A 10606-nucleotide genomic window follows, 5' to 3' on the forward strand; every position below is an offset into this window, starting at 1 on the left:
TACATGTTTCATAACATTTGCCATATTAAGTATATTTTATTTATTTATTTTTCATTTACAAAGGTTGGCTATGTTTATTTAGAGTCACAAGCAGTTGACTGACTTAGTGTGACTCAAACCACGAGAAGTCATTTGTACTTCACTATATTCTGAGTCCTAGGGTTGGGACCCAGAATGGCAGGTGTGCTGCTTGGGGCCCCTTCACAGGTTTACAAGTTTCTCATTGAGAACAATCTGTGACTTTGTGAGATTGGCCAGGTAGGTCACCAACAACAGGTCATTGATGTTGCTGTTGAGCATGGTTTCAAAGTCATCGGGAACTATCTTGGGTACTTGGTTAACCAGACTCATCAAGAAGCAGCCCACAGTATTGTCAGCTGACACCTTTCCAGACAGTGAGTCTGCATACTGCATCACTGTGCTTAAGGCATCCTAGATGCGCACCCATGACCCTGCTACTTGCTGCAAGTCATTGGAGAGTCCAATCACCCAGTTGGGGCTAAAACAGGTCTTCACGATCAGGTTAACGCCAATGCATTGAGTGTCATAATATGCATATTTTGGAATCAGAGGTGAGAATATAACCCCATGGTCCTCCCAGGGACACCCACTAAAGTGCTGATGTAAGCCTTGATGCTCATGAGGCCATTTTGGAGGTTTGTGTTCACAGTGAGATGAATGGACTTTCTTCTTGCATATATACACTCAGATTTGTGATTTACATGCACTTTTATATACTGCTTTGTTCACATAATGTTATATCACAAGAATATTTTCTTGTCTTATCCAACTTACTAACTATTCATGAAAATATGTTTTTCAGAATACCTGGGTGCACTTCAATCAATGTAGACTATATAACTATCTCTCTATGGTTTCACAGTTAGGTTTTAAATCTTTTGTTATTATTAATAACAGTATGATGGTTATCCTAATATTTACATGTGTCCCTACAAATAATTATATCCAGAAATCAAATTAGTTGGTGAAGAAGTACAGTATTTCTAAACTGTTGATTCATACTGCTTTGTATTGACCTATCATAGAAACCCCAACATTCTGAATTGGTCTGATTGTTTATAAGATTCAGGTTAATTATTTTGGAAGAAATATTACATAAATTATATTTTGCATGTCTCTTACCTCTCATCAAGATACTTCACAAATCTATTCACTATGTGACCCTAACCACTGGGTCAAAGATACCTCAGTTTGCTCATGTGTAATAAAAGGCAAGGAGAGGGGATGAAGGGATAGAGGATATATTTTCAAATATTTCAACTATACTGGCAATTTTACTGAATAAATTATGGAATTCATAGATAAACATAGTATTATTTGTAATTTTATTATGCTATCGTCAAAATATAGGGACTTTTTCTTCTAATTTTGCAGGATAAAAGTCTTTGCATAGCTGTATCATTGAGCATTTCATTTTCTTATTCTCAAGCTGTCTGTTAAGAATTTTTAAAAAATTTATTCTTATTTTATTTTCAGTAAAGTTGATATATTTTAAAATAGCACTTTAATAAGATCACCTTATTCCAGAATCAAAATGGTATGATATACAGGGAAATTATCTCTAAATTAAAAAATAGAACTATTTTTCTCCATTTGTTTTTATACTATAAATATTGAACTCTGATTCTTTTATTTTTAATACTTAGTGGAATTAAGAACCCAGGAAACATGATTTACTACCATGCTTTCTGTATAATAGCAATACTATTTAACTTTATTTTTATTACAGTATGTCAACTTATCCATCTTTGTCTTATAAATACATTTTTTTAAAGCACATTTCTCCCTACAGTGAATCATTTTTAGACAAATCCAGCTTGAAGGGATGGCAAATTACCTAAAGAGAGAATTAGAAAAACAACATTTGGAAAACTGGGTCAAGGTATTTACTGTTGGCAAGAATATTTGACTTGTTTACCTAGTAATAAAGCTTAAGATAAAAAGCAAATTTAGTTACATTCCAAAAAAGTAAATACCTGATAACTGATGCCTGTAGTTTAAAATATATTATGGAATATATTTAATAAGTACATTAATATGGAATTTTTCCAAACCTGTTTCCTTTTTACATAGAGAATTTTCCCTTATTTTTTTCTCTGAATGGTATTCCTAAATCATAGAAATTATGTTTTGAGAGGATTTTAGAGTCCATTAAAACACCTTGTTCTTCAATTCCTGTTTGTATTATTCACATAAACTGTTCCTCAGCATTTTTCTCACTCTATATATTCTCTAAGAGGGAAATCTTAGGGTACTGTTGGATTAGAGTAAAATATACTACATATTAATAAGCAGAGCTTTGTTTGCTGTGGAGGGAGCTGTAGGTTGTTCCACAGATGCCCAATAAAGTGAAAGTGAAAGGGAAAAGAACAAAAAAACCACTTAAGACAGAAAATATTTGAACTTCACTGCTAACTATAGATTTACCAGGAAAGCATTGCTTCTCTATTGGGAACAAAATTGCTCTGTAACTTTTACTTTTGGAAGCCCTAGTCAGAAGAATGTTGTGGAATTTTTCAAATTTAGTTCAATTTACTTCAGCAAATAGACTATGGAGAGGAGTCAGTAAGATATAGGTGGGTAAAATTGTCCTACCCTTAAGAAGCTTCAGGTAAGGGTTTGGGGTTGGGGTGAGGCAGTAGGGAATGTTTACTATACATTAGTAGAACTGCAATGAAAATTCAAGAGATAAAGGGGGTAATGCAGAGGGAAAAGGTGGGTTAGGGGGGTCTCTCAAATTAAATAAGTGCCCAAGCATGTTCTAAAGGACATTTAAATTAAAGAACTTGCAAACTGATGTATAGGAATACGGGACATTTAAAACAAAGAGAACAGAATGGATAACAATAGATAGGTATAAAATAATATAAAAAAGAAACCATAAATATTTTACTGTGTAGCATAAAGGAAAGTTAGTTGAAAATAAGACTGGAAGAAATAATTAACTATGTTACCACCCAAGATCATGGGTATTATGCTAAGCAGTTTGGACCTACCCTGGAGACAGTAAGGAGCCACTAAAAATGGTAGATAAGACTATAATGAAGTCCTTATCCTGTGGGACCAGAAGGAGAGAGACCTTTGACAAGGTTATACAGTAATATTTAGATGGATAAGTTAAGGGATCATGAATTGGATGCAGTGTACAGAATCAAAACAATATTTAAGAGATAAGGACTGAAGGGAGGATGATTGTTCACTCATATAAGGAAGACTGAAAAGGCATCACTGTCTTTCAGATTTATAATTTGGATGATTGAATGTATGATGATGACAACAGCCAAAGTAGGGACTAGAGAATAAAGCTCAAGTTTGCAGGGCCTGGATAAAACTTTAATATTGAATTCTTGGCATTGAGGTATTCATTTATAATGCATTTGTAAATGGATATCTAATACATTTTTGTTAAAAATTCAAAAAATCGAGGTAGACCGGATAGCAGTGTTCTGTTTTCTTAGATTGTATGTGTGTCTATGTGGCATCCATTAATTAAGTAATTTCAGGGCCAAACTAATGGCCAAAGTTGTTTATATCTTCTGCTATCTAGAGCCCATACTCCGAACCTCTTCCTTACCTAACACACACCAAGCCAGTATTTTTTCTGCCCTGAATCAATCTAGAGCCAGTTACCAGACAACTAGGGACAGGCCAATTCTTCTTTCAAAGGCAGTTGTGTCCATGGGTGTCACCTTACTGATTAGAAGACACCCTGATTAAATCCTGATTAAAATGAATGCTGGGTATACATCTTGAAACAAGCAGCTAGCGAGAGTGTAGGAAGAGAGCGTGGGTTATAAAAAGTAGCCTGGTGAGTAGCAGGCATCAGGGAGCCAAGGAAGAGAACTATTGATAAGAGAAGAACTGGGAGAATTAGGCCTTACTGGTATTATCAGTTCCAAATAAAGATACCTGTTCACTACATCAGGTAAAATCATTGCAAAACTGTGCGCTGATGTGCAAAATAAGTCCTCACTATTGAGTTTACCAAGTGCTTCATGTGTATGGTAAAATCCAAAGCCAGATTAGCGACGATGGGTATCAGTTTTCCCTGCTAGTCTTTTCTTTCGTCGGCTAAAACTCACCAAAAGCTGTGATTTCTGATCTTTAAGAACATAACTCTAAACATATAATTTGTAATCTTCAGAATACTTAGGTAAGTGAACTTTATATAATATGTGTCTTCTCTCTATATATGTAGAAATAGAATTTCACAACTACAATGTGATGATTAGAGAAAGAAAAAAAAATCTGTGAACTAAATCATAGACATGAAAAAAGGTTTTTTTGAAAGATTCGAGTGCATGAGTAAATTATCACTAAACATGAAGTCAGCTTCAACAGACTTATTGAAATGGCAGAAATTCATAGGTCTGGATAAAATTTAGCAATTATAATTATACTTCTTAATTTTAAAAGGGGAAAATGAAATTTGAAAAAGTTAGCTTGTCTGAAGATCCACTACCCCAGGTGCTCTGGTTATTTGCACATGCTTTCCCACTACTGCACGGCACATGGCCTTCAAATCATTTTCCATTAATTATCTTATCTAGTTTACTCCCCTTCATGAAAAATGCCTGACATTACCCTGTAATTATATGATATGATAGATTGGTCCTTGCTTAATATTTCATTTGGCAATAGCTTCTTCTTTTCTTCAGGACAAAAAACAGTGCCCTTTTGTTTTTTTGATCATGGCATTGTCCTGCTTTATCTGATTGTGTTTAGAGCAGTGTGGGCAATGAGGTAATGAAATGCAGACAATTTTTTCAATATAGTAGTGGTGATGGAGAGGTGGTTGGAAATTTAGAAGGGTTAGGAATATACAGATAATTGACCTCAGAGTTTGCCACAAATACACTGACAGACAAAAAAGAACAATGGATCTTGACCTAAATTTCTTAAGTTAAATAAGGCAAAAACTGTTAATACTATTTATTTCAGAGATTGTATATTTTTGCCCCCCCAACAAAAAGAAAATCTATAATAATTGCAAATTGTCTATTTTGTGATAATACTGGGGGAAAAAACACTTCTGAAAAAAATTGTATTTTTTTAGTCTCTTTCCTTCCTTTCTTAAAAATCTGTCCCATTCCAATATTCTCTCCACTTTTCTGTTTCTTTTCTATTTTCCTCTGCTTAGTGGAGGTAAATCGCTATTGATTATAGCTGCTCCAAGTAGTCTGAGCAGCAGAGTTAAACCAGGCTCAGAGAAAAGAGATTGTTTGTCAAATGGAAACAAATTTCTTCCAGGCTTGATTTTAATCAGAGAATTGTTTCTTGGATCCTTCTAATGAGGCCTTAGAAAGTGTTCTGAGACCACAAGAAGGTGGAACAAACAGTCTGCTAGGGGGGGTGTTTCCTCATCAAGCATAAAAGGAAGGAGGAGGAGAGAGAGGTGGAAGGGAGTGGAACTTCACCCTCTAGCATTATTGATTTGATTTAGTGTGTTTTTAAGTCAACTGTTCAGAAAACTGCATTATTTTCATCTATTTTTTGTGTTCAGTCATTTTTTTAAACTTTATTTTGAACTATATTTGACACGGAAAAATTGGAAAAATGGTACAATTTCCCTCAACCAGCTTCTACTAATGCTAACATCTAACATAACCATTGTACAGTTATCAGAACCAGGAAATTAACATTGGTGCAATACTTTTACTAACCTAACTCCTGTATTTGAAACTCACCAATTTTCTTTTAATGTTATTGTTTTCTGTTCCAGGACCCTATGTAGGCTTTTTACCTTGTGATTGGTTATTTCTCCTTTGTCTCCTGCAGTCTGTAAGAGTTCCATTTTCCCTGTCTTTCATGACCTTGATATTTTTAAAGATTATTGATCAGTTGTTTTTCAAATATTCCTTAATTTGTGGTTAAGCTAATTTAAACTAATTTGAATGTGTTTTCTAATGCATGACTGAAATATGCATTAATAAATATGAATGGTAGTAACTGTTATTTAATTTTGGTAACTTTCTCTTTATGACATTCATATTTTGAAATCCCTTCTCTGCAGTTCTTGCTGTGATTGGCCCAATTACTTTTTTACCCCCAGATTTAGAGTGGGTTTACTTTTTCTGGAGATCACACTAGCTCACATTCAGGCCTCTTAGCTAGTGTTCCTGCTCTGATTTCCTTGGGTTTCTTTTTGTGTGTGTCCGTGTGTGTGTGTGTGTGTGTGTGTGTGTGTGTGTTTTGTTTTGTTTTGTTTTGTTTTTGTCAATCTGTAGTGCTGGCCATATAGAGGTGGGCTATATAGGCAGAGGTGGGGTAGGGGCATTTGAGCACTTGTTTTTATTTTTCTCTTTTTACTTATAATTATTTTGCTATTTTGACTTCTATGTCTCCAAGTAATTTTGAGGTTTTGTTTGACTCTTCATAGATGTGAAATTATTTCCTATTGTTGGGGAGGAGATTTGGGGAGGAGATTTGCTGTTTCCTGCAGCTATCTATGATCCTTTATAATGGTTATTTATTATATGTTCCCAGTGAAATACAAACAAACTAATAAACAACTTCAAAAAACATCAAGAGATGTTAATCTGAAACATCTAAAGCTAACTGAAAACTGTGGCTGAGATTCTGGAGACTGAAACTAGTCAGAGCAGGTAAAGTTGTCCCTATAAAAGAATGATGACAAGACTTGCAAATTTATTTCCTCATTAGGGCTTGTGTTTTGAAATTGAACATATCTACGAATTGCTAGATGCACGATCTTGAACAAATCTACTAACTTTCTTAAGTCTCATAATTTTCCTCTATAAAATCTCCAGGTTATTGGGAGAAATAATGGAATAATGTGTTAAAAGTATCTAACAAGAGTACCTGGTATAGTGGATATTAAAAAATGTTCTTTAACTCACGATTTTCTTTTTCCTTCCCTGCAATTTTTGTTGCAATAATGCATGGTCTGAAGTATTCCTTCTTTCTCACATTCCTTTTTTGAAAGTATGGTCTTTTCCTCATTTTGACAGTTTTCTCATCACTTTCCCACTCTCCCAAATATTAAGTCACCAATCTTACAACACGCTGCTATCCATAATTCTCAATACATAGACTCAACTTTAGTTCTCATTGTGAGGTTTCTATTGCATAAAAGTTACATACAGATCTCCAATCACCAGCTCAATCTATTAATACTGAATCCAGTTAGGCTTAGTTGGAATTTGTGGTATATAAAAGTTCGTATCATTTTTTCTTGTCATTTGAATGATTCATTACTGAACTATGCAAGAAATCCAGAAACTTACCTCACTGCCATTTGACACCATTTCTGCTCTAGCTGAGCTGACACCCTTTCTTTGGCAAATCATGTTTTTTTCTAGTTCTTCTTTAAACTCTGTTCCATTCAGTTAACTCAACTCTACTGAATGCAACTCAAGTCAATTCAAATCAGTTAAGTTTCAGAGATTCCAGTTCCCACTTATAGAGAAAATGCTATTGACTAGACATTGTGCTTATCACTGAGGGAATAAAGTTGCCAAAGGAGCTAAAAGTCTGTTAGACACCCAACACAAACACGGAGTAATATTGTCATACTAGTGAGACAGACATGATGTTATGGGATCACAGAGGAAGAGTGGTGACTTCTACCCGGATTTTGCAGCAGGGTCATAGAGGGAGTGATATTAGAGCTGGTCCTTTTAAAATGAGTAGGAATTTACCAAAAATAAAATGGTGATGGCAGTGGGCATTCTGATAAGGGCATTCTATAGCGATGACCTCAGGTTATATGTCAGTCAGTGGTTTTTAAACACAACCCTTAAAGGTCTACATTTTCTCTGAAGACTTCAGAGGCTACCAAAAGGACACTGACTAAAGATAAAGAGGAAAAAGAGAGCTTGAAGACTGAACATAGCTGACATAAGCCAAGTATGTTACATTCTTAAAAAAAAATCTACTGACTCTTAAGTATTAAAGATCCAGCTGATCTCACCCTAATAACAGTCCCCTTTCCCTAAGATCTCACTGTTATTTAATATATTCATGTTTTATTTTCCTCTTTATCACTTTTATTATTTGTCTTTATATCTGAGACCTGGTCCAATTTGTCTTTCATTTATTGCTTAGCTTATGTAGTGCTCTTCATTCTAATCATTCTGGTTTCCCTACTGTCCATCAACTATCTGCTTACCTCATATATATGAGCACTTTCAATTATGTAGACTAATTGGATTGAGAAAGCATTGTTGGTATTAAAGAAGGATATGAATGAGATGGGTTATTACGGAAATTCTGACCTAGAGCAGCTTATAAAACTTGACATCCTTCATAGTTTATAATAAACCTCCCTCATGCCTAATTTTTTTCTTCTCCTTTGTCTCTTAAAAAGGAAAAAAAAAAGACCCTGTAGAGATTTTAGAGGAAGAACAACCCAGATTTCATCACATTATTTTCCAGCTGGATGTGAAGGCAAAGTGTGACCTTAGAAGCTTCTGGCTGATGATGAAAGAGCCCCTGTCAGCCCACGTTTCTGAATGACTGCATAGTTCTTTCCTATCCTAACCCATTGGATTTTAAGTGATTGAGTAGTAAAGTTGCATTGTGTTAAGTCATGGAGATTTAAGGGTTTATTTATTACAGCAGCTAGTATTGTAAACCACAAGATACTAGACACATATACCTCTGTGATTTTTACCTATGTTCTTTCTTTTAAGGTCCATAAAAAATAGTCTTGAAACATTTTTGGGAAAACTATGTGGCTAAAGAGACTTAAACAAACAAACATATATAGCTCTGAATAGAGATGCCAGTTTTTGTTTGTTTGCAAACACTAACATGACTGGAGTCTAGAAATAGGCTTTTTAGATAAAAAGAAAGAACAGATATTTAAAGTGAAGAATGCTGTACTCACTTCAGCAACACATATACTGATATTGCTATGATATACTGAAGATTAGCATGGCCCCTGAACAATGATGACACACACATCTGTAAAGTGATCCAGATTTAAAAATAATAAAAAATAAAAATAAACATAAAATCAAATGCAGGCTGCTACACCTGGCAGATGGCCATACAGAGGGGCAGAAAGGCCATTCTGGAAAATAGGAACATAATCTTAATAAACTATAGCTATATATATATATATATATATATATATATATATATATATATATATATATATGTATATATATATAATTTTTTTTTTACTTTTTTAAATATTTTATTTTGAGTTGTCCTTACCAGGTTTTTGTATCAGGGTAATATTGGCCTCATAAAATGAGTTAGGGAGTACTGTCTCTTCTTCAATTTTTTGGAAGAGTTTGAGCAGGACTGGTATCAGATCCTCTTTGAAGGTTTGGTAGAATTCACTAGTGAAGCCATCTGGTCCCGGACTTTTGCTTTTGGGAAGGTTTTGGATGACTGATTCAATTTCGTTACTGGTGATTGGTCTGTTTAGATTTTCCAGTTCTTCATGGTTCAGCCTTGGAAGGCTATATGTTTCTAAGAACTTGTCCATTTCTTCTAGGTTATTGAATTTGGTGGCATATAGTCCTTCATAGTATTCTTGGATGATCCTTTGTATTTCTGTGGTGTCTGTGATAACTTCCCTTTTTCATTTCTGATTTTGTTAATTAGTGTCTTCTCTCTTTTTATCTTAGTGAGTCTAGCCAAGGGTTTGTCAATTTTGTTAATCTTTTCAAAGAACCAGCTCTTTGTCACATTAATTTTTTCTATTGTCTTTTTGTTCTCTATTTCATTTAGTTCTGCTCTGATTTTTGTTATTTCCTTTCTTCTGCTGACCTTGGGTTTCATTTGTTCTTCTTTTTCTAGTTCTTTAAGGTGTAACATGAGGTTATTTATTTGGGATTTTTCTTGTTTCTTGTGATAGGCCTGTAATGAGATAAATTTCCCTATTAAAACTGCTTTCGCTGCATCCCAAAATTTTGGTAAGATGTATTTTCATTCTGATTTCTATGTATCTTTTGATCTCTCCTGTAATTTCTTTTTCGCCCGGTCGTTCTTTAAATGTATGTTGTTAAATCTCCATGTATTGTGCTTTTTCCTGCTTTCTTTTTGCAATTGATATCCAATTTCAAAGCCTTGTGATCAGAGAATATGCTTGGTATGATTTCAATCTTCTTAAATTTGCTGAGGCTGATTTTATGTCCCAATATATGGTCTATCCTTGAGAATGTTCCATGTACACTAGAAAAGAATGTATAGTCTGATGTTTTAGGATGAAGTGCTCTATATATGTCAATTATGTCCATTTCATCTAATGTGTCATTTAGGGCTGCTATTTCGTTATTTATTTTCTGTTTGGATGATCTATCCATAGCTGTCAATGATGTATTTAAGTCCCCTAGTATAATTGTGTTTTGGTCAATTTCTCCCTTTAGTTCTGTTAGTAGTTGCTTGGTATATTTTGGTGCTCCCTGATTGGGGGCATAAATATTGATGACTGTTATGTCTTCTTGTTGTATAGTCCCTTTACCATTATGAAATGTCCATCTTTGTCTCTTGTTATCTTTTTCACCCTGAAGTCTGTTTCATCTGATATCATTATGGCTACACCTGATTTTCTCTGGTACCATTTGCTTGGAGTGTCAATTTCCACCCTTTCACTTTGAGTCTATGCTTG

General features: G+C 34.4%; 1 non-coding gene across 1 annotated transcript; it reads left to right on the top strand.

The window, feature by feature from the left end:
* The first annotated feature begins 8864 nt into the window (after positions 1-8864).
* LOC141572517 (U6 spliceosomal RNA) lies at positions 8865-8971 on the top strand. Its single transcript, XR_012497845.1, has one exon. It is a non-coding gene; the product is annotated as a U6 spliceosomal RNA (small nuclear RNA).
* Positions 8972-10606: the final 1635 nt, after the last annotated feature.

The sequence above is a fragment of the Rhinolophus sinicus genome, linkage group LG06, assembly GCF_036562045.2.
Source record: "Rhinolophus sinicus isolate RSC01 linkage group LG06, ASM3656204v1, whole genome shotgun sequence".
NCBI classification, from domain to species: Eukaryota; Metazoa; Chordata; class Mammalia; order Chiroptera; family Rhinolophidae; genus Rhinolophus; species Rhinolophus sinicus.